The 25,095-nt window shown below is 39.9% G+C and overlaps 1 long non-coding RNA gene across 1 annotated transcript in view; it reads right to left on the minus strand.

Annotated features, from left to right (window-relative positions):
• LOC147581393 (uncharacterized) overlaps positions 1–25,095 on the minus strand; it is a 51,337-nt gene that overhangs the window by 17,779 nt on the left and 8,463 nt on the right. Inside the window, exon 4 of the long non-coding RNA XR_015249865.1 lies at positions 24,170–24,326. This is a non-coding gene — a long non-coding RNA (uncharacterized LOC147581393). The remainder of the gene's footprint in view (positions 1–24,169; positions 24,327–25,095) is intronic.

Raw genomic sequence — 25,095 nt, forward strand, 5'->3', positions numbered from 1 at the left:
CAAATACACAATCTCACCTTACACCTTAAAGAGCTGGAGAAAGAACAGGAAAAAAAGCCCAAAATATGTAGAAGAAGGGAAAAAATAAATATTTGAGCAGAAACCAATGATACCAAAGTTAAGAAAATAGTAGAACCGATCAGTAAAACCAGGAGCTGGATCCTTGAAAGAAGTAACAAAATTGATTAACCCCTAGCCAGATTGATCACAACAAAAAAGGAAAGGACCCAAATAAATACAATTAAGAATTAAAGATGAGAGATCACAACCAATACTGCAGAAATAAAAAAACAATCTTAAGACAATATGATGAGTAATTATATTCCATTTAATTGGGAAATATGGAAGAAATGGAGAACTTCCCAGGAACATATAAGCTACCAAAAGTGAAACAGGAAGAAATAGAAAATTTGAACAGACCCATAACCAGTAATGAAATTGAATTAGTAATCAAAAATCTCCCAAAAAACAAGAGTCCAGGGCCGGATGGCTTTCCAGGGGAACTCTACCAAATATTTAAAGAAGAGTTAACACCTATTCTTTTGAAGCTTTCCCAAAAAAATAGAAATGGAGGACAAGCTACCAAACTCATTCTATGAGGCCAGCATTGCCTTGGTTCCAAAACCAGACAAAGACCCCACTTAAAAGGAGAACTACAGACCAATTTCCCTGATTAACATGGATGCAAAAATTCTCAACAAAATACTAGCCAAGCAGATCCATCAATACATTAAAAGAATTATTCACAATGACCAAGTGGGATTTATACCTGGGATGCAAGTCTGGTTCAATATCTGCAAATCAATCTATATGATACATAACATTAATAAAAGAAAGAAAAAGAATCACTTGATCCTCTCAATAGATGCATAGAATGAATCTGACAGAATACAGCATCCTGTCTTGATGAAAACCCTCAAGAAAGGAGGAATAGAAGGATCATACCTCAAGATCATAAAAGCTAGATACAAAGGACCCACTTCTAATATCACCCTCAATGCGGAAAAATGAGACCTTTCACCTTAAGGTCAGGAACATGACAGGGATGTCCATGTTCACCACTGTTATGCAGCATACTGTTGGAAATCCTAGCCTCAGCAATCAGACAACACAAAGAAATAAAAGGCAGCCAAATCAGCAAGGAGGAAGTCAAAATTTCAGTCTTCGTAGTCGATATGATATTCTTTGTGGAAAATCCAAAAGATTCCCCCCAAAACACTTCTAGAACTGATCCATGAATTCAGGAAAGTCGCAGGATATAAAATCAATGCACAGAAATTGGTTGGATTCCTCTACATCAATAAAGAAGCGGCAGAAAGAGAATCAAGAAATTGATTCCATTTATAATTGCACCAAAAACCATAAAATATCTAGGGATAAACCTAACCATGGGGGTGAAAAATCCATACACTGAAAACTATAGAAAACTTATGAAAGCAATTGGAGAAGACACCAAAAAATGGAAAAATATTCCATGCTCATGGATTGGAAGAACAAATATTGTTAAAGTGTTGATACTACCCAAAGAAATCTACATATTCAATGTAATCCCTATCAAAATAACTCCAGCATTATCAGCAATCAAATAACAAAAGGAAATCAAAGGCATCAAAATTGGCAAAGATGAAGTCAAGCTTTCGCTTTTTGCAGATGACATGATATTATACATGGAAAAACTCATCCACCAAAAGTCTGCTAGAACTGATACATGAATTCAGCAAAGTTGCAGGATACAAAATCAATGTACAGAAATCAGTTGCATTCTTATACACTAACAATGAAGCAACAGAAAGACAAATAAAGAAACTGATCCCATTCATAATTACACCAAGAAGCATAAAATACCTAGGAATAAATCTAACCAAAGATGTAAAAGATCTGTATGCTGAAAACTATAGAAAGCTTATGAAGGTAATTGAAGAAGATATAAAGAAATGGAAAGACATTCCCTGCTCATGGATTGGAAGAATAAATATTGTCAAAATGTCAATACTACCCAAAGCTATCTACACATTCAACGCAATCCCAATCAAAATTGCACCAGCATTCTTCTCGAAACTAGAACAAGCAATCCTAAAATTCATATGGAACCACAAAAGGCCCCGAATAGCCAAAGTAATTTTGAAGAAGAAGACCAAAGCAGGAGGCATCACAATCCCAGACTTTAGCCTCTACTACAAAGCTGTCATCATCAAGACAGCATGGTATTGGCACAAAAACAGACACATAGACCAATGGAATAGAATAGAAACCCCAGAACTAGACCCACAAACGTATGGCCAACTCATCTTTGACAAAGCAGGAAAGAACATCCAATGGAAAAAAGACAGTCTCTTTAACAAATGGTGCTGGGAGAACTGGACAGCAACATGCAGAAGGTTGAAACTAGACCACTTTCTCACACCATTCACAAAAATAAATTCAAAATGGATAAAGGACCTGAATGTGAGACAGGAAACCATCAAAACCTTAGAGGAGAAAGCAGGAAAAGACCTCTCTGACCTCAGCCGTAGCAATCTCTTACTTGACACATCCCCAAAGACAAGGGAATTAAAAGCAAAAGTGAATTACTGGGACCTTATGAAGATAAAAAGCTTCTGCACAGCAAAGGAAACAACCAGCAAAACTAAAAGGCAACCAATGGAATGGGAAAAGATATTTGCAAATGACATATCAAACAAAGGGCTAGTATCCAAAATCTATAAAGAGCTCACCAAACTCCACACCCGAAAAGCAAATAACCCAGTGAAGAAATGGGCAGAAAACATTAGAAGACACTTCTCTAAAGAAGACATCCGGATGGCCAACAGGCACATGAAAAGATGTTCAACGTCGCTCCTTATCAGGGAAATACAAATCAAAACCACACTCAGATATCACCTCACGCCAGTCAGAGTGGCCAAAATGAACAAATCAGGAGAGTATAGATGCTGGAGAGGATGTGGAGAAACGGGAACCCTCTTGCACTGTTGGTGGGAATGCAAATTGGTGCAGCCGCTCTGGAAAGCAGTGTGGAGGTTCCTCAGAAAATTAAAAATAGACCTACCCTATGACCCAGCAATAGCACTGCTAGGAATTTATCCAAGGGATACAGGAGTGCTGATACATAGGGGCACTTGTACCCCAATGTTTATAGCAGCACTCTCAACAATAGCCAAATTATGGAAAGAGCCTAAATGTCCATCAACTGATGAATGGATAAAGAAATTGTGGTTTATATACACAATGGAATACTACGTGGCAATGAGAAAGAATTAAAGATGGCCTTTTGTAGCAACGTGGATGGAACTGGAGAGTGTGATGCTAAGTGAAATAAGTCGTACAGAGAAAGACAGATACCATATGTTTTCACTCTTATGTGCATCCTAAGAAACTTAACAGAAACCCATGGGGGAAGGGAAGGAAAAAAAAAAAAAAAGAGGTTAGAGTGGGAGAGAGCCAAAACATAAGAGACTGTTAAAAAATGAGAACAAACTGAGGGTTGATGGGGGGTGGGAGGGAGGGGAGGGTGGGTGATGGGAATTGAGGAGGGCACCTTTTGGGATGAGCACTGGGTGTTGTATGGAAACCAATTTGACAATAAATTTCATATATTAAAAAAAAAAATAACTCCAGCATTCTTCACAGAGCTACAACAAAATCCCTAAAATTTATATGGAACCAGAAAAGACCCCAAATAGCCAAAGCAATCCTGACAAAGAAAAGAGAGTGGAGGTACCACAAGTCTGGACGTAAGGATGTATCACAAAGCTGTAATCATCAACACAGTATGGTACTGGCACAAAAGCAGATACATAGATCAACGGAAACGGATAGAGAACCCAGAAACGGACCCACAAACGTATGGCCAACTAATCTTTGACAAAGCAGGAAAGAATATCAAATGGAAAAAAGTCTCTCCAGAAAATGGTGCTGGGAAAACTGGAGAGCAACATGCAAAAGATGAAACTGGACCACTTTTTTTACACCATACACAAAAGCAATTTCAGAACAGATGAAAGACCTAAACATAAGACAGGAAGCCATCAAAATCCTAGAGGAGAAAGCAGGCAAAAACCTCTTTGACCTTGGCCACAGCAACTACTAACTTGACATGTCTCTGGAGGCAAGGGAAATAAAAGCAAAAATGAACTCGTGGGACCTCAACAAGATAAAGAGCTTAACTGACTGAGCCACCCAGATGCCCCTCCACTGAGTAATTTTAATGGCTTTTCCTAAGCCTGAAGGTTGAAACAAAGTTCAGTCTTATACCAAAAAACCTCATGAATCTGTTCATGATTATCACCTTTGACTCTAAATTGTCTTTAATGAAAACTCTGCTCCTCCTTTAGATCTATATGTATTAATGTGCTAGTCTGGGATATTTCCCTTTTAGTTAAAAGGACCAAGAATGGAATGGGAAACTATGTCCACTCCAGGTTTAATTAACCTGGAAAATCAGTTTGCTCAGACCCTAGATGAGTCATCTAGTGGAAAGACTGTTAAATTTTCAATGCTCAACTCCAGCAAATAAAGGCCCCCCGAAACTAGAAGTCTAGTTCCTGCTGTGACCACCAAGAACTAGGACATTGAAAAAAGATGGTTATAAATTTAAGAGCTTCAAGGCCCTGCAGCCCTCTTTCCAACCTTTTCAATGTCCTCCCAACTCCCAATGATGGGATTCCAAGGAACCACGGAGCCCTTCCCAAGCCTCCCTCATAATCTCTTTGGAGGAATTACTCTCCAGATTGGGAATGAATGTATCTCTGTCTTTACTGAAGCTGGAACTAACCCCAGTGCTATAAAGCAGCCCTAGCCTCGGAGTACAAAAACAGCTCAATTAGCGGGGATCTATTAGATCTCAACACGTTCCTATCTCTGAACCTATTCCCTTTGATCAAGGACTTTGGAGAGATATACACCCTATTCTCCTTAGTTCCTCAACCCTATTCATTAACTGGACTGAGATTTCTTAGAAAAATACCATGCTGGAATTTCTTTTGCCCAAAAGGGAAAAATAATTCTAGAATTTGACAACAGTAACCAAAATAGCAAAAAGGGGAAACAAATGATCCTTTGGCACGTTTTCTGTGCTGTGTCCGTGCTGGTACTATAGCTGAGTCTGGAGGTACAGATCATTTATTCCTATTGGATCAGCTACTATCCTCGTTATGGGCAAAATCTTCAACTGATCTTGGCAGAATCCACAGTGTACCTCCCGTCAAGATGCAAATCAATCCTGCAAACCTTCTCCCTAGAATTAATCAATATCCTATAATTTAAGGCCTTCAACGCATCAACACCATAATAGAATGTTACAAGGTTCATGGTCTCATAATCCCCTGCAGTAGTCCATATAACACCTCTATTATACCTGTGAGAAAACCCAACTGCTGAGGATATTATTTTGTCCAGGACCTCCGAGAAATAAATAGCACTGTAATCCCTCGACATCCCCTTCTTCCCAAACCTCACACTCTACCAACATCCACTCCCACTGAAAGCAAAGTTTTCACTGTACTTGACCTATGTGGTGTAGCTTTTAGCATTCCAGTTGATAAGGATAGCCGGTATCTTTTTGTCTTCACTCGCAGGGAATGACAATACATCTGGACTGCAACCTCCCTGGGTTTCACAGAGTGATTCATGTTTCCCACAAACCTTAAAGGCTGATTTGGATGATGGAAAGTGTTCTGCAGGCTCTACTTTGTTACAAGGTGTAGATGATTTGCTTCCCTGCTCATGCCTTTTCACATGAAGACAGCATCCCCCTAGGAAAACTTTTGGTTTTAAAACGCCCATAAAATCTCCAAAGAAAAATTAGTTTGCTCAAACTCAGGTTAGGTATTTAGCTCACCTGTTCTCAGAACAAGGCCCACATCTAGATCCAGGCAGACTCAAGGCATCCACAATCTCTCACAACCTAAAACTAAGAGCCAAGTACAAGGCTTTCTTGGACTGGCTGTCTACTCTCAAAACTGAATTCCAAACTTCTCTCTTAAGGCTCAGCCCCTTGGGGCGCCTGGGTGGCGCAGTCGGTTAAGCGTCCGACTTCAGCCAGGTCACGATCTCGCAGTCCGTGAGTTTGAGCCCCGCGTCAGGCTCTGGGCTGATGGCTCAGAGCCTGGAGCCTGTTTCCGATTCTGTGTCTCCCTCTCTCTCTGCCCCTCCTCCGTTCATGCTCTGTCTCTCTCGGTCCCAAAAATAATAAATAAAACGTTGAAGAAGGCTCAGCCCCTAAATACTCTACTAAAAAAATGAGAGTCCTAATCCTAGTAATCGGAAAGAGGGGGATGACACAGCCTCGGAAATGTTATACCTTTAATTTATATTCTGTGGGCCATTATGTATACAAGAGAGCCTGGTCCTTACCCACGACTGCTTTGCATGTCCTACTCCATGGACCGTCCTTCATCACCAGTCATGGGCTATGAACCACTCACCCCAATCTCCTCCATTTGGTAAGATGCCCTGAACTGGATGAGGGTCTTGTAAAGCATATTCATCTTCTTCATGAAAGACTTGGTGGGAATGTTGTAGAGATGGTTGTGAGGGCTTGGCAATTCAACTGCAAACCTGCCTGAGGACAGTGTAACATATCTCAAGTTTCTCAGTACATATGTACAATGGACTGTGTTATTTCCCTGTAATGAGGTCAGCTGTAGGTTTCTGTTGTCAAAAGAAAGAGGATTTTTACACAAAGGCAGACGTATCGTGAGTACTGGTGCATATTTTAGAGACACAATGTTTTGAGTTCTGTGAAGGATGAGATGCACCCCTAAGTGTAGGTGCTCCAGGTGTCCAGTGTGAAATAGGGCACATACATTATATGACACAGACCTTGTGGTCACCATAATGGAAGCACCAGTGAAGGAGTGGGGGAAACTTGAATAACACAGGAATAGAAGGGAAGTTGAGGACAGTAAGCAGAGTTTGAGGAGGTAGAGAGGGGAGGGTCCTGGGTTCAGTGAGATGCAATTGCAGGCCATTCCTGACCACAGCCTGAGCAGGGAGCATGAGTTCCACACGGAGCTATTATGTGGGATCACTCTCAGTGCACAATGCAGGGTTCATCTCCAAAATGTCATTTTGCCAAAGTGCACTTAGGTGATCATCTAAAAGGGTGGTTGTCTCCCTGCATTTTCTGAAGGCTCTGGATATTTATGGGTGAAAAAAATGCCCTGTATATATAGGAAATTTAACTTGGTCTTAAGGAAATGCTTGTCTGCCTAAGTTCATATCCCTCAGTGAGACTAAAAGCGAAGACAGGATCTAGATCAGCTGAGTGCCTGCATTGGCCTTCAGCCTGGGTCAACCTACAATTCAGGGATGCCCAGATGCTACCCCTGCTGGACCCCTGACATCACCCTGACTACAGCTTTGCATCTATCTCCTTAAACTTCTCTCACAATATCCCGAGGATTTGCCTGCGTTCCTGCTGTCTCAGCCAGAATACCAATTCTCAGTGGGACCTACACAGAGCCTGAGACGTGTTATCTGTGAAACAGAGGGAATATTTGTTTCTAAGGACATAACAAAAAGAAGACATTGAATACAGAATGCATCTGCAAAATGTCTGGGAAATGTCCACTCACCCTTCTCACAGTTTCAATTAAGATATCTCCACACAAATGATCATCAAAAAAAGATGGTCACGGAAGTACATTAAACTAAGACTGTTAACGCCTCAGCCCAGGGATTGGGAATCGCCATTTTAAACAATAAAACAAAGACACACTTTTTCTATTAAAATTCAGGCCCTACAAGACAAAGAAAGCAAAAGATAATTACAAGAATCTGTATGTACATCAGAGTTCTACATCTGAGATGTGAAGACAATCATATTCCATTACATATATACTCACAGATGCATCCACACACTAAAGTGTTCATCTGAGGCCACTGATTAACTACTGAAGAGGAATGCATGTAGGAAAACATAAGACCATAGGGAAATAACCCCAAATCTCGTAAATCTCACTGCCTTATATGACACCTATTTTGAAATTTCAAGAGGACTCTGTGACGTGACAGACTATGGTGGTTTTATATCTTAAAAAAAAAAATGTGTCAGATCTGTCTGCATGCTTTCACTGCCCACCCTGCGCTCTCCACTTTGTCCTTCTTAGTATCCCTTAATTCTACTTTCACTGTTCTGTCTCTGTTTAAGTGTCTGCTTCTAGGAGCACCTAATCTCACTGCCCATCGAATGCACACAGTGCGGTTCCTATACACACCGGTAACGAACTAGCAGAAATTGAGGTGATGGAGGATAGTAGCAAGATAACCCTTTGTGCAGAGGAGCCCAAGAGAGTTTTCTGGGGTGATGGTAACTTCCTACATCTAGATGCATGGGGTGCTTGTGCTCATTTATTTTAGAAATATTCACTGACTCCTGGTGCTTGGGGTCAGATAGACAGGTACCTGACCCTAGCATATGGCTAGTTTCTAAGGGTGGGTAAGGATCAGGGACCAACAGTGACTGTGGGAGATGAGTGAGGAGGCCACACATGGAGTCAGATCCTCACCCAGGATGCCATGTCTCCACAAGAGAGCAACCTTGTGCAGGAGGGCTCTGAGGATCACAGATTTGTTGATCAGTCCTGTGAACTCCATAATCCTACTCCAGATTCCTTACTGAGGGATGAAGAGGGCAGAGGCCAGCAGCTGGAGGACACCCTGATCATGGCTGGAGTGGAGCAGTGGGCCTGGGGGATTGAGTCAGAGAAAGGGAAAGGCAGAAGGTAGCGACAGGGAGTTTGAGAGATAAAGGGAAGAGGAGAGAAGGGAATGTTTTCTACTGACTTCACCCACATTTCTGTGTGAACAAAATGAGATTCCTGTCTCCAAGTGAAGGGAAGAGGGCTGGCAAAAAAGACAGAGTGAAATTCTCAGCTCAAGTGCTCAGGATATCTGCCTTGCTCTTGAACACCTAACACAGGAAGCCTGTGCTTTCTGTCATAAGTGGAACTGCAGCTCATACTATTTAGTGAAAATTAAAGCAATGATGAAGGCTTCAACATTAAAGCAGTGGAAAAAAAGTATGTGAACATACAGAGAGATACACTAGAAGCAAAAGTCCAAAGGTAGACTGACTGCAATACTTATAGGAATACAGACTATTGGAAAAGGAGGTACCACAAGGCAGGCTTTCAGACACCTGGGCAATATCTGAAAACGTGAAAAAAAAGTACTCCTTACTTCAAAAGCAACATTAGCCTTAGACACAAAGGGATTGTGATGGAAGGTTTAGGAGGAAACCATATGATTTCATGGTGTTGTACCCATGGTCCTGTACCCTCAAGTCTCATCAAATTATACTCTTTAACTTGAGGCTATTTGTTATATGTAATTATACCTCCTTAAAGAGAGTTTCAAAACATAAAATACTAGAAGAAAATGTGGGAAAGTTCCTTTTTAATCCTGAAGCTCATGGGTGATATGAGTCTGTCTGCCCATGTCTCAAAAATCCAAAATAATAAGACATTTAAAAAATTAATAATAGCAGACTAAGAGGACCCTAGCTCACCCTGCCCCATGTTTTCAACTACATAACATCCACATCCAAGTCCATGAACCAGAGAGCGATCCAAAGACTGGCAGAACTAACTCCACACCTAAATAGAGAGAAGCTGCATCAGAAAGGTTAGGAAGGTCAGAAAGGTGGAGGCTGGCTGCCTGCAGAATGGGCAGAGAAAGTGAGCTCACACCAGGGAGCTGACACAGGGAAGACTAATCTCCGTAACACTTGGCATTAAAACCCAGAGGGGCTGAATTCCCTTGAGTTTAGATCCTGGAGCTTTGGAGGTCAGCTGACCCAGCACTGGGTGATCCAGGAGGATGAGTGATAGCCCCCTGCCTGTGTAGTGAGGCAATGTGAACATGGCATTTTACACAATGCCGAGGCCACAGGAGACAGATGTATTCATGCTGATTCCTGAGTGTGTTGGAGGACTTCTCCAACAATGAGGGCGTTCACAGGCACCATTCTTCTCCCACAGCCTCCCAGAATAAGCATAAAAGCACCCACCAGAGGGTGAGGCTGCACAGACACTTGCTACCTAACCCGTTAGCAGTGCACCAGTCCCAAGGTTTCATTGGGGGACTCACCACACCAAGTCTGCTGGTCTCAGGGAAAACATTCTTAAAACCACAAGGGCACCCTGCCGGACAACTTGCATGCATAGCTGCCACAGCATGCTGTGCACATCTGAACCTCACCCAGCTGTGCACATCCAGGCACCCTCATCAGTCTCACCCAGCCACATGTCCTCAGGCACAGATATGCTCTGTGCATATCCTCAAGCCCCTAGCTTCCACCGCTGGCCCCAGCCACCAAACATTGGGAAATATGGCATAGGACTAGTAGCCCTGTGCAAGTTTGCTAACACTCCTGCCCTGCTCCCAAGTTACCCAGAGGGCATACCACCCCACAGCTGGCCTGCCAGGGTCCCACTAACACCACTGAGAGCAAGCACAGCCCACAACAGGCATGCAATCAGTGCAGACACCTGAACTAAAAGGAAAAGTAACCCAGACACAACATCAGGCCATGAGCAATACCCATACGATATCCCCCTGAAGGTCCAGGTCCTATAAATGGAGACGTGCACTATGGAGGTCTCCAGGACCTCTTCTTCATAATGTCATTAGTTTCAAGAGCAGAAGGCACAGCTGACTTTCTTAACACAGAGAAATAGAGCCAGAGAGACATACAAAATGGACACACAGAGATGTTTGTCCACAATGAAAGACCTAGTCAAAGCCACAGCCAGAGACCTAAGCCAAAAAGGTATAAGTAACATACCTGATACAGAATTGAAAGCAATGATTATAAGGATACTCATTGGAGTTGCAAAATGAGTAGAAGAGTGAGACCCCTGACTAGAGATAAGAAATAATACAGTAGACATTGAGGACACAATAAAGGAGAAACATGCTTGCTGGAATGAACAGAGGGATGGAAGACGCAGAGGAACAAACCAGGGACCTCAAAGACTGAGTAACGGAAATTAATCACACTGAACCAAAGAAAGAGAACAGAATTCTGCAACGTGAGATGAGACTAAGGGAATTCAGTGACTACAGCAAACACAATAATATTCATATTGTAGGAGTCCCAGAATAAAGAGAAAAGGGGGCAGAAAATTTATTTGAGGAAATAATAGCTGAAAACATCCCTAATTGGGGGACGGAAACAAACATCCACACCCGGGAGACTAGAGAACTCCCATCAAAATCAACAAAATCAGGCCAACACACAAACATATTGTAAGCAAACTTGCAAATTACAATGACAATAAAGAAAAACTCTTAAAATCAGCAAGACAAAGAGACCTTTACTTAGAAGGGAAGACCCATAAGGCTAGCTACAGATTTCTGAACAGAAATTTGGCAAGCCAGAAGCGAGTGACATCACATATTCAAAGTACTGAATGGAAAAATCAGCAACCAAGAATACTCTATCCAGCAAGGCTATCATTCAGAATGGAAGGAGACACAGAGTTTCCCAAACAAAAACTAAAGGTGTTTGTACCACTAAACCAGTCCTGTAAGAAATATTAAGAGGGACTCTTTGAGTGGAAAGAAGAGACCAAAGTGACAGTATAGAGTAGAAGACACAAATCAAGTAAAAAATGAATATTTCTTTAAAGAATCAGTTAAGAAACTCAGAGAAATGGATTTGAAATATAATAACATCTACCAAAAACCTAGGGAGGAGAAAATAATGGGTGCAAAGGTAAATGACCATCAACTTAATACAAACTGCTAAATGCAGAAGAGGTTATATAAACACCTAACAGTAACCATATACTAAAACCAGTCATAAATATGCTAAGAATAAAGATAAAGAAATCAAATATATCACTAAAGAAAATAAGCAAAACATGAAAGACAGACAAGAAAGGATCGGAGAAAATCATTAGAAACCACAAGAAAACAGGTAATAAAATGGCAATACATACATATATATCAATCATTTCTTTGAAGGTAAATGGAATGAATGCTCCAATCTAGAGACATAGGGTGTAAGAATGGATGAAAAAACAAAAGCTGGAGTAGCAATGTTTGTATCAGAAAAAATACACTTAAAAAAAAGTACATAACAAGAGACAGAGGAGGACACTATATAACAGTAAAGGGTACAATCCAAAAAGAAGATCTAACAACTGTAAATATATCCCACAATTAAGTGGAATTTATTCCCAGGTTACAAAGGTGGTTCAATATTCACATATGAATCAATGTGATACAATACATCAACAGGAGAAAGGATAAGAACCATATGATTGGGGCATATGGGTGGCTTAATACTGTAACAGTCCGACATCAGCTCAGGTCATGACCCCATGATTCGTGAGTTCAAGTCCCGCATCGGACTCTGTGCTGAAAGCTCAGAGCCAAGAGCCTCCTTCGAATTCTGTGTCTCGCACTCTGTCTCTGCCCCTCCCATGCTCACGCTCTCTCTCAAGATTAATAAACTTTAAAAGAAAAGAACCATATGGTCATTTCAATACATGCAGAAAAAAGCATTTGACACGGTACAACATCCATTCATGATTATAACCCCCTAAATTAGGTTTACGGGGAACATACATCAATGTAATAAAGGTTATCTATGAAAACCCTGCAGTTATAGTCAACCTTAGTGGGGAAAATCTGAGAGCTTTTGCTGTAAGGTCAGGAAGAATACAAGGATGTTTACTCTTACCACTTTTAATAAACATAGTACTGGAAGTCCAAGCCACAGCCAGCAGATAAATGAAATGAAACAAAATGAACCAAAACAAAATAAATAAAATAAAATAAAATAAATAAAATAAAATAAAATAAAATAAAATAAAATAAAATAAAATAAAATAAAAACACATCCAAATATGGAAGAAGTGAAACCTTCACACTTTGCAGATTACATGACACTATATATAGACAACCCTAAAGAGTCCACCCAGTAACTGCTAGAACTCATAAATGAATTCAGCAATGTCACAGGATACAAAATCATTGTACAGAAATCTTTGGATTTCTAGACAATACTGAAGCAGTAGAAAGAGAAATTAAGAAAACAGTCCCATTTACAGTTGTACACCAAATAATAAGATATCTATGAATAAATCTAACCAAAGTGGTGAGCGACCTATACTCTGAAAACTATAAAACAGTGATGAGAGAAATTCAAGATGACACAAAGATATGGAAGGACATTCCATACTCATGGATTGGAAGTACAAATTTCATGAAAATGTCTATACTTCCCAAAGCAATTGACACCTTTAATGCAATCTCCATCAAAAAACCAACAGCATTTTTCATAGAACTAGAAGAGTCCTAAAATTTGTATGGAACCACAAAAGACCCCAACCTTCAGAGTAACCAACCTTTATGTGAAATGATAATTATGGATGGCATTATGCTCCTGGATCTTTTCCTCCAAAACACAGTAACCCTGGCCTAAGTATTTGAACAAACATTAGACATATCCCAACCAAGGATCATTCTACAAAATACATTCTACAAACTTAACCTCAAAACTTTGCAGATTATGAAAATATGGAAAATCTAAAAATTGTCATGGCCAAGTGGAGCCTGAGATAGGATGACTGTAATGTGCCAGCTGGGATGAGTCTGGAACAGAAGAAGTTAAAACCAAAGCGATCTGAATACAAATATAAACTTTAGTTAATACTACCATATCTCTTTGGGATATTGATTGTGATCATGTACCAACTCATAGGACATCAATATTCAGAAAACAGTCTGATGTATGTGGAGACTCAGTAATACCTTCCCAATTTTTTTGGTAACTAGGAACCCATAGCAAATGAAAAGATTATTAGTAATCATGGTTTTATGTTTTCAACACATAATATTATATGACTAGTTCTAGTATTAGTTACTAGTGATGCACGTGTACCTATTCTTATTCTTACTAATGTTTAATTTAAATAATAGCATTCATGGTACAGAAAACTGAATGCATGATATATAAATCCTAGAAACATCTACGTTACATATTTTAAGATAATAATGTATGTATATACCACTGTATTATGTGGTATGTAAATTAAGTGTTTTTCTGATCTTGAATGAGCATGTCATTGAATGGCTTTCCATAAAGGTGGTTATCCTAGATAATGAATGATACTCAGATTTTACAGGATGTACTTCAAATCATGCCTGAACATTGTCAAAATAAAAATATACACATGGCCAGATGAATCATTGTGACTGGCTCACTTATTGTAAAGAATCCTTGATTTAATATTTTCACACATATTTTTAGCAGGAATGCACGAGAATCAAATATTTCAAATCAAAGATATATCCAAAGACTGGAAGAACGATAGGGAGTTCAAGGGGTTTCAGAAGGAAAAGATGTGACCATGAAATGGCAGTCACAGGCAAGCAGCTTTCTCTTGGCTACTTTGACAGGTGTGCATGAGAGGATGTCCATCACAGCATGTGATCTGCAAAAGGGTAAGACCCAGAAGTACAAGAGGGAAAGACAACGCTTTAGGAAGAGGTGACTTGGAAAGGGTGCTTCTGTGCCTAAGTGATGGGTCAGCAACCTGGCTGGGTGTCCCTGGGTCAAAGACTTCAAAAGGTGAGCAGTAACCTAGACTCACAAAGATCTTAGTAACATACATCAAAGTAACTTAGAGGCACAAAGATCTTAGAGCCACAGAGTTGATCTTCACCTATGATTAGGAGATGGTCACAGTTTCACAAGATATGATCATCGGGCCGGCAGAGGATGGCTAAAATATTATTTAGGGCTATGTTTTTAATTTAAAAAATGTATGTGTAAAAATTTGGGTTTGGAATGTTAAGAAAAATCACAGACTCGTCATGGAGTTACTTACGTTAAGGCCCTATGTCACTAAACCTAATTTCATTCCTGTAGGAATGTAACCTTTAACCAGTCAGCAAAGAATTTCCTAGTCAGTGCTGGAAATTTAACTGATAGATCACTTCCATTCCTCTCAGGGAGGTAATATTGTCTAAATAAGATATTCCATGACACCATTTTTTTAAGTTTGTTTATTTTGAGAGAAAGAGAAAGAGAGCACATGCAAAGGAGGGGCAGGAATAGAGGGAAAGAGAGAATCCCACGACCACGAGGTCATGATCTGAGCCAGGATCAAGAGTCAGACACTTAACCAAGCCATTCAGGCACCCTGAGAATGTGGAGTTTTAAAGGTTAGTGGTCTTGGCTGGGATACAGCCATGAGGGCACTGGCCTACTCCTGAAGAGAATGCAGCAAACTACTTGCAGGCAGATGGCATGGAAACAGTGATCTGTACATCACCTGGTGCACACAGTGGGAAGATTATACACTCATCGTGGAGAGCATCCCTGAGAGGCAGTGTTCACAATGAGGGGACAAAGGAGCTAGGACAGAGGAGCTGGCTGGCGCCATTTTCCTCCTCTTTCCCCCAGCATAAACAGAGAGCCATCTTCTGGAAACAAGGTCATCCCCACACTGGCTGCCTAAGCTGCTTACACCAACCCCACATTCCTGTGCTTTGGCAAGTCTAGCCTTCTAGTTCAATCAAGCTTGCCTCAGTCCCAATGGAGCTGGCCCCTTCCCCAGAAGACCAGCAGAAGCCCATGACCACACCACCTCTCTTGACCAGACAGTTCTGCAGGGCTTCATTTTAAGTGGCAGTCGTTTCAAGTCTCATTTAACAAGCAGATCGAAGCAGACCGAGATAAAACTCAGCAAATTCTGGCCAAGGACCATACATTGCCCATACAACTGGCCTGAAGGATAGTGCAGCCAGAACACAAAACACTGCATGCAACACATACCACAGACACTCCCTGATGTGCCAGACCCTGGACATGAGATGACCTCCTCTTCATAAAGCCATTCATCTCACAGGCAGGTAACATAATGAGTTTTGGTAACACAGAGAAGGCAAATACTCAGCCAAAATGCCAAGACAAGAGGAATGCATCCCAAATGAAAGAACAAGATAAGGTCATGGGCAGAGAAATGGAAGGAACACTTCCAAACTCATTCTATGAGGCCAGCTTGGCCTTGAGTCCAAACTGCACAAAGACCCCACTAAAAAGGAAAACTACAGACCAATTTCCCTGATGACCTGGATGCAAAAATTCTCAACAGAAAGTAGCAAACCGGATCCAGCAATACATAAAAAGAATTATTCACCACAATGAATCGGATTTATTCCTGGGATGAACAACAGATTCAATATCTGCAAATCAACTGATGCGATACATCACATTGATAAAAGAAAGGATAACAACCATATGATCCTCTCAATAGATGCAGAAAAAGCATTTGACAAAATGCAGCATTCATTCTTGATGAAAACAAAAAACCCTCATGAAAGGAGGGATAAAAGGATTGTGCCTCATATCAGTATGTCCAGATATGAAAGACCCACAGCTACTATCATTTTCAATAAGGAAAACCTGAGATCTTTCTCCCTAAGGTCAGGAACACGACTGGGATATCCACTTTCACCACTATTATTCAACATACTGTTGGAAGTCCTAACCCCACCAATCAGACAACAAAAAGAAATACAAGGTGTCCAAATTGTCAAGGAGGAGTCAACTTTCCCTCTTCGCAGACATGATACTTTCCATGGAAAATACAAAAGACTCCACTGAAAAACTGCTAGTACTGATACAGGAATTCAGGAAAGTCTCAGGATATAAAATCAATATACAGAAGTTGATTGCACTTCTATACACCAATAATGAATCAGCAGAAAGAGAAATCAAGGAATTGATCTCATTTACAACTGCACTGAAAATCATAAAATACCCAGGGATAAGCATAACCAAAAAGGTAAAAGAGCAGTACACTTAAAACAATAGAGGGGCGTCTGGGTGGCTGAGTCGGTTAAGCACTGACTTCGGCTCAGGTCATGATCCCGCATTTGTGGGATGGAGTCCCACAATGGGCTCTGTGCTGACAGCTCAGAGCCTGGAGCCTGCTTCAGAGTCTCTCTCTCTCTCTCTCTCTCTCTCTGCCCCTCCCCTGCTCATGTGCTCTCTCTTTCTCTCTCTCTCTCAAAAATAAACACTAAAAAAAAAAAAAATAAAGGAACAAACCATACAACGTCTATGAAAGAAATTGAAGAAACACAAAGAAATGGAGAAACATTCCATGTTCATGGATTAGAAGAAGAAATATTGTTAAAATGTCAATACTAACCAAAGCAATCAACACATTCAATGCAATTCCTATCAAAATAACACCAGCATTCTTCACAGAGCTAGAACAAGCAACCCTAAAATTTGTAAGGAACCAGGAAAGACCTCAAATAGCCAAAGTCATGTTGAAAAAGAAAAACAAAGTTGGAGACATTACAATTCTGGACTTTATAGTGTATTAGAAAGCTGCAATTATCAAAACAGTATGGTACAGGCACAAAAACAGACACAGACATCAATGGAATGGAATAGGGAACCCAGAAATTGACCCTCAAACATATGGCTGAGTAATCTCTGACAACGCCGGAAAAAATATCCAATGGAAAAAAAGAGTCGCTTCAGCAAATGGTACTGGGAAAACTGGACAGTGAGAGGAATGAACCTGGATTATGTTCTTAAACCACGCACGCGCACACACATGCAAACACGCACACGCACACACACACATACACCTCTCAAAATGAATGAAAGATCTAAATGTAAGACAGGAGCCATCAAAATCCTAGAGGAGAAAAGACGCAATCTACCTCCTTGATCCTGGCTGCAGCAACTTCTTGATTGTCATGTCTTCAGAAGCAAGGACAATAAAAACCAAAATGAACTATTGGCACCTCAAGATAAAAAGCTTCTGCACAGCACAGGACACAATCAGCAAAACTAAAAGGCAACTAAATGAAATGGGAGAAGATATTTTCAGGTAACATATCAAATAAAGGGTTAGTACCCAAAATCTATTAAGAACTTATCATACTCAACACCCAAAAACCAAATAATCCAGTGAAGAAATGGGCAAAAGACATGAAGAGACACTTTAACAAAGATGACATCCAGATTGGTCACACGTGAAAAGATGCTCAATCTCACTAGTCATCACTGAAATACAAATCAAAACCACAATGAAATAACCCCTCACACCTATCAGAATGGCTAAAATTAACATCTCAGGAAATGACAGATGTTGGAAAAGATGCAGAGAAAGGGAACGCTTTTGCAATGCTGGTGGGAATGCAGTCGTGTAGCCACTCTGGAAAATAGTATGGAGATTTGTCACAAAAAAACAAAAATAGAACTACACTAGGACCCAGCAATTGCACTACTAAGTATTTATCCAAAGGATACACTAACGCTGACTCAAAGTGGCACATGCACTCCAATGTTTATAGCAGCATTATCAACAATAGCTAAATTATGCAAAGAGCCCAAATGACCATTGACTGATGAATGGATAAAGAAGATGTGGTATATTTTTACAAGGGAATATTACTTGGTGATTAAAAAGAATGAAATCTTGCTATTTGCAACAGCGTGGATGGAACCGGATTTTATTATGCTAAGCAAAATATGTTAGAGAAAGAAACACATCATATGATTTCTCTCATATGTGGAATTTAATAAAACTGATGACCGTAGTGAAAGGAAAGCAAAAATAAGATACAAACAGAAGGAGTCAAATGATAAGAGACTCTTAAAAACAGAGGAGAAACTCAGGGATCCTGGAGGGTTACTGAATAGGGGTATGGGCTAAATGGGTGATGGGCATTTAGGGGGATCACTTAGGATGAGTACTGCGTATATTTTGTACTTGGTGAATCACTAAATTCTACTCCTGAAACTTTATTCCACTTTAAAGTAACTAATATTCCAGTTTAAGGTAACTTGGGCTTAAATTTAAAAAAGAAGAAATATTAAAAATAAGTAAAGAAATGTACTACCAGTCAAAAGAAATGAATATTTAAATCAGACTCTTTGAGTGGAAATGAAAGACCAAAAGTGTTACAGACAAGAAAGGATCAGAGAAAACATCAAGAAACAATGGCAAAACAACTAGTAGAATGGCACTAAATATATACCTATCAATAATTACTCTGAATGTACATGGACTAAATTCTTCAATCAAAAGACATTGGATAGGTTGTCAGAATGGCCAAAAAAAAGAAAAGAAAAGAAAAGAAACAAAAAAAAAAACAACAAGACCTATCTAGATGTTCCCTATAAAGCCTTATTTGGACTTAAGTCACCTGCAGATTTAAAGTGAGGAAATGAAGAAACATTTATCATGTCAATAATGTCAAAAGAAAGCCAGTAGCAATACTTATATCAGGCAAAATAAACTTTAAAACTGAGACTCTATTTTGGTACTCTTTGGGTAAATACCTAAAGTGAAATTGCATACATCCAATATTTATAGCAGCATTATCAACAGTAGCCAAACTACGGAGAAAGCCCAAGTATCCATCAACTGATGAAGGTATAAAGAAGTTGTGGGGTGTGTGTGTGTTTGTGTGTGTGTGTATGTGTCTGTGTGTGTGTATACGTATGTACATATGTGTATGTTCATATATACATACATACATATGCATATACAATGAAATATAACTCAGCTTCAAGAAGAATGAAATCTTACCATTAGCAACGATGTGGATGGAGCTAGAATGTATTATGCTAAGTGACATATGTCAATCAGAGAAAGACAAATATATGATTTCACTCGTGGAATTTAAGAAAAGATGAAAACAAGGGAAGGGGACAGGAAAGAGAAGAGTGGTAACAAACCATATGAGTCTCCTAATGTTAGAGAAAAAACTGAAGGTTGATGGAGGGATATGGGTCAGCACTGCACTAGATGGGGGACGAGTATTAAGGAGAGCACTTGTTGTGATGAGTACTGGATGTTGTATGTAAGGGATGAATCACCGAATTCTACTCCCAAATCCGAGAATGCACTGTATGTCAACTAAGACTTATATTAAAAAATAAATAAATAAGGCTATAACAAGAGTGGAAGACATAATAAGATGTCCCCTCATACTAAAGGGGACAGCCAAACAAGAATATCCAATGATTTTAAATTTTGATGCACCCAACATGCGATCACCAAGTATATAAAACATTTAACAACAACCATACAAGAACTCATTTATAATAATATAACGATAGTAGAGGACTTTAACACATCACTCACATCAATGGACAGAACCTGTAAACAGAAAATCAACAAGGAAACAATGGCTTTGCATGCCACACCAGACCAGATTGGCTTATATCAGAACACTCCATACTAAAATGGCAGAGCACACATTCTTTTCAAGCGCACATGGGGTATTCTCCAGAATTGATCACATTCTAGGTCACAAATCAGGCCTCAACAGGTACCCAAAGAGAGATCAGACCAAGCATCATTTCTGACCACAAAGCTAGGAAACTTGAAGTCGACCAGAAAAAAAAAAAGGGGGGGGGGGGAAGCCACAGATAAAGGGAGGTTAAATAACATGCTACTAAATGAATGGGTCAAACAGGAAATCAATGAGAAAATACACTGAAACAAATGAAAATGAAAATGAAAATACACTGGTAAAAACCTTTGGAATGCGGCAAAAGCAGTCTACAATGGAAGTATATAGCAATACTAGCCTACCTTAAGGAGCAAGAAAAATCTCAAACTATCCTAACTGACAACTAAAGGAATGAGAAAAAGAACAGCAGAAGGAAGGAAATAATAGAGATTAAAGCAGAAATAAGGAATATAGAAACCAAAAAGACACTAGGCCAAATCAATGAAACCAGGGGCTGGTTCTTTGAAAACAGTAATCAACATGAAAACCTCCTAGGCAGACTTTTCACAAAGAAGACAGAAAGGACTCAAATAAATAAAATCACAAGTAAGAAAGGAGAAATAACAGTCAACACCACAAAAATACAGTTAGAATATTATGAACAATTACATGCAACAAATTGGACACGCTGAGAAAAATGGACAAATTCCTAGAAACACACAAAATACCAAAACTGAAACAGAAAGAAACATAAAATCTGAAAAAATAAAGAAATCAAATTAGTAATTAAAAAAATCTACTCCCCAACACAAGAGTTCAGGGCCAGATGGCTTCACTGATGAATTCTACCATCCATTTAAGGAAGAGGTAATATGTATTCTCCTCGAATTATTACAAAAAATAAAAAAGAAGGAAAACCTACAAATTCATCTTATGAGGCCATCATTACCCTGATACCAAAACCAGATACAGCCTCCACTAAAACTGAAAACTGGAGCGGCGCCTGTGTGGCTTGGTCGGTTTACTGTCCAACTCTTAATTTCAGATTAGGACATTATCTTGCGGTGCGTGGGTTCGAGTCCCACTTTGGACCCTGCATTGACAGTGTGGAGCATGGCCAGCATTCTCTCTCTCCCTGTCTCTCTGCCTCTCCCTCACTTTTATGTACTCTAAGTAAATAAACATTTAAAAATATGTTACAAATTTTTTAAATAAAACTGCAGGCCAATAGCGTGATGAGTATGTATGCCCAAATTCTCATTAAAATACCTTCAAATTAAAGTCAACAATACATTAATAGAATCATTTACCATAATCAAGTGGGATATATTCCTGGGCTGGGAGGGTGGTTCCACATTCACAGATCAAACAACATGATGCACCACAATAATAGAAGAAAGGATAAGAACAATATGATGCTTTCAACAGATGCAGGAAAACCATTTGACAAAATGTCACATCCATTCATGATAAAAACCCTCAGCAAAGTACATGGAGACTCAGCCTACCTGCACATATAAAGGTCATCTAGGAAAAACCCACAGCTAATCTCATCCTCAATGGGGAAAAATTGAAAGTTTTTCCTCCAAGGTCAGGGACAAGACAGGGATGATCCCTCTCACCACTGTTATTCCACATAGTACTAGAAGTCCTGGCGACAGCAATCAGACAACAAAAAGAAATAAGAGGAATCCAAATAGACAAGGAAGAAGTAGAACTTTCGCTATTTGGAACTGACATGATGCTCTCTATAAAAAACATGAAAGACTCCCTTAAAAATTGCTAGAATTGATATATGAATTTGACAAATCACAATATACAGAAATCAATGTACATAAATCTATTGCATTTCTGTAGACGAATAATGAATTAACAGAAAGAGAAAGTAAGGGATCAATCCCATTGACAGGTGCACCAAATACCCCAAGATACCTAGAATAAACCTAACCAAACAGGTGAAAGACCTGTATTCTAAAGGCTATGAAATACTGATGAAAGAAATGGAAGAGGACACAAAGAAAAGGAAATATATTTCATGTTCATGGATGGGAAGAAGAAAATACTGTTAAAACGTCTACACTCCTCAAAACAATCTGCACATGTAATGAAATCCTAGAACAAATAATCCCAAAATTTGTATGGAACGACAAAGACCCCAAACAGCCAAAACAAAACTGAAAACGAAAACTGAAGCTGGACATCACAGTTCCAGACTTCAGGTTATATTACAAAGCTGTACTGTTCAGAACAGTATGCTACTGGCAAAACATCAACAACAACAAAACACAGAGGCATAGATCAATAGAATGGAAACCCAGAAATGAACTCACACCTATATGGTCAGTTAATGCTGAGCAAAGCAGGAAAGAATATCGAATGGAAAAAAAAGATAGTCTTGGGACACGTGGATGTCTCAGTCACCAAAGCATGTGATTGTGGATTCAGCTCAGGTCATGATCTCAGGGCAGAGCAGAGCATGCATGCGATTCTCTGTCTCCATTTCTCTCTGCTCCTCTTCTGCATGCTCTCTCTCTCTCTCTCTCAAAAATAAATAAATAAACTTAAAAAAAAGTCTCCTTAACATATGGTTTTGGAAAAACTAGACAGCAACCTGCAAAACAAAACAAAAACAACAATGGACCACTTTCTTAAAACATACACAAAAATAAATCCAACATGGATAAAGACCTATGTGTGAAACCTGAAACCATAAAAATCCCAGAGGATAATTAACACAGGCAGTATCTTATTTGACATTGGCTGCACAAACATCTTTGTAGATATATCTCCTGAGATAAGGAAAACACAAGCAAAAATAATGGGACTTCTTAAAAATAAAAAGCTTCTGTCACCAAGGAAATAATCAACAAAACACTCACAGAATGATATTTGCAAACGACATCTGATAAAGGGTTAGTGTCCAAAATATATGAAGTTATACAGCACCCAAAAAATGAGAAATCCGATTAAAAATTGGCAGAAGACACGAATGGACATTTTCCCAGGGAAGACATACACATAGCCAAGAGACACATGAAAGATGCTCAACCATACTGATCTTCAGGAAAATACAATTCAAAAGTACAATGAGATAACACATCACATCTGTCAGAATGACTAAAATCAATGAAGGTTGAAACAGCAGGTGTTGCCAAGGATGTGGGGAAAGAGAAACACTCTTGCACTGTGGGTAGGAATGCAAACTGGTGCAGCCACTCTGGAAAACATCATGGAGATTTGTCAAAAGAAAAAAAACTGGAAATAGAACTACGTTTTGATCCAGAAATTTCACTACGAGGTATTTACAGAAAGAATACAAAAATAATTCTTCAAAGGTATACATGCACCCTGATGTTTACAGCAGCATTTTCTACAACAGCCAAATTACGGAAACTGCCCAAGCACCCATCAACTGGTGAATAAATTGAGATGTAGTAAATGGAATGTAATATTACTTAGCCGTAAAAACATGAAATCTTGTCATTTGCCACGAGGTGGATGGAGCAAGAGAATGTAATGCTGGGTGAAATAAGCCTGTCAGAGAAAGACAAATACCAGATGATTTCACTAACACATGAAAATAAAACAAAACAAAGGTGGGGGGGAGGAGACGATGACAAACAAACAGACTCTTAACTAGGAAACAAACTGAGGGCTTCCACAGTGAGGTGAGGGAATGGGTGAAACAGCTGCTGGGGATTAAGAAGTGCACCTGGGATGAGCACCGGGTGATGTGTGGGAAGTGTTGCTCTATATTGCACACCTGAAACTAATATTACACTGTATCTTCACTCACTGGAATTTAAATTCAAAGATAAAATAAAGTTAATGACAGCTACCTACCAGGTTTTCTGTAGTTTTCAATCACTTCACTATGTTGGAAAAATAACAATTAAATTTTTTTAAAAGCATGTATGATGTGGGGAAGAGTTTGTGCCCTTACCTCGGTCTCTGGTTACAGCAGCACTCAGAAAGTGGGTCCCAGCTCATTCTTCTAGAAGGTCATGAGACGAACATTTCGTGTATTCAAGTCCTAACGGAATGCAGCTCCCGTTCTTCTGAATTTCTGTCAGGATTTCTTCCCGGAAACAAGCCTGAATCTGGAACAAACCATCCACTGCATCTATGAGGTGATGTTGTGGGACCCTGCAATCCATGAGTCCTTTAGTAAAATACGTATTGTTCAAATACTGTCCGGGAAGGGGAGGAATGAAACATGGGGACAGCCCAGAAAAATGCAAGGGCCTGTGCTGCTCAGCAACTAGCTTGCCCAGGGAAGCCACCCAGCGTCCCCTCCTCAGCACTCAGTACAACAAGGCAGCTTCTCTCTGGCGACTCAGGAGACACCAAGTTGCTTCAAAGCTTCCAAGGTCACCCCTGGGGCGGGCAGCAGAACCTGCTGGAAACACATCTCTGCTCTCTGTCCTGAGGCAGCAGCAGAGGCCCTGCGTCCCCTGGGAGCAACAGAAGCCCTTCCTGCTCGCAGGTGTCCTGGGTCAGAAAAGCCGATGGTGCGCCCTCTGCTGGCCATCACTGCCCAGCAGAAGAACCGCCCCTCCGGGTCTGTGGTGCTCGAGCTCTCTCTGCTGGCCACCATGGGAATTCCTGCAATGTTGAAGTCCCTGGTCACTCAGCTGAGGAACCAGAGGTGCTCTGGGCAACTCCGCCTGTTCTCCACACTGGGAAGGGTTTTAGTGACAGGTCCTGGGACACAAAGAAATCTTATCCTTCTCCTTTCTTGTGAATGAAGAATGAAACCGAATTTATTAACGTAATGACATCATTTGTAATGCTTTAAGCAATGTTTCCAGAAAAATAGACCGCCAATTTACACATGCTGAACAAGAGGTAATTGTGTTTACCACCTAA

This window comes from Puma concolor, chromosome B1 (assembly GCF_028749965.1).
Source record: "Puma concolor isolate L17-30 chromosome B1, mPumCon1.1.hap2, whole genome shotgun sequence".
Taxonomy (NCBI): Eukaryota; Metazoa; Chordata; class Mammalia; order Carnivora; family Felidae; genus Puma; species Puma concolor.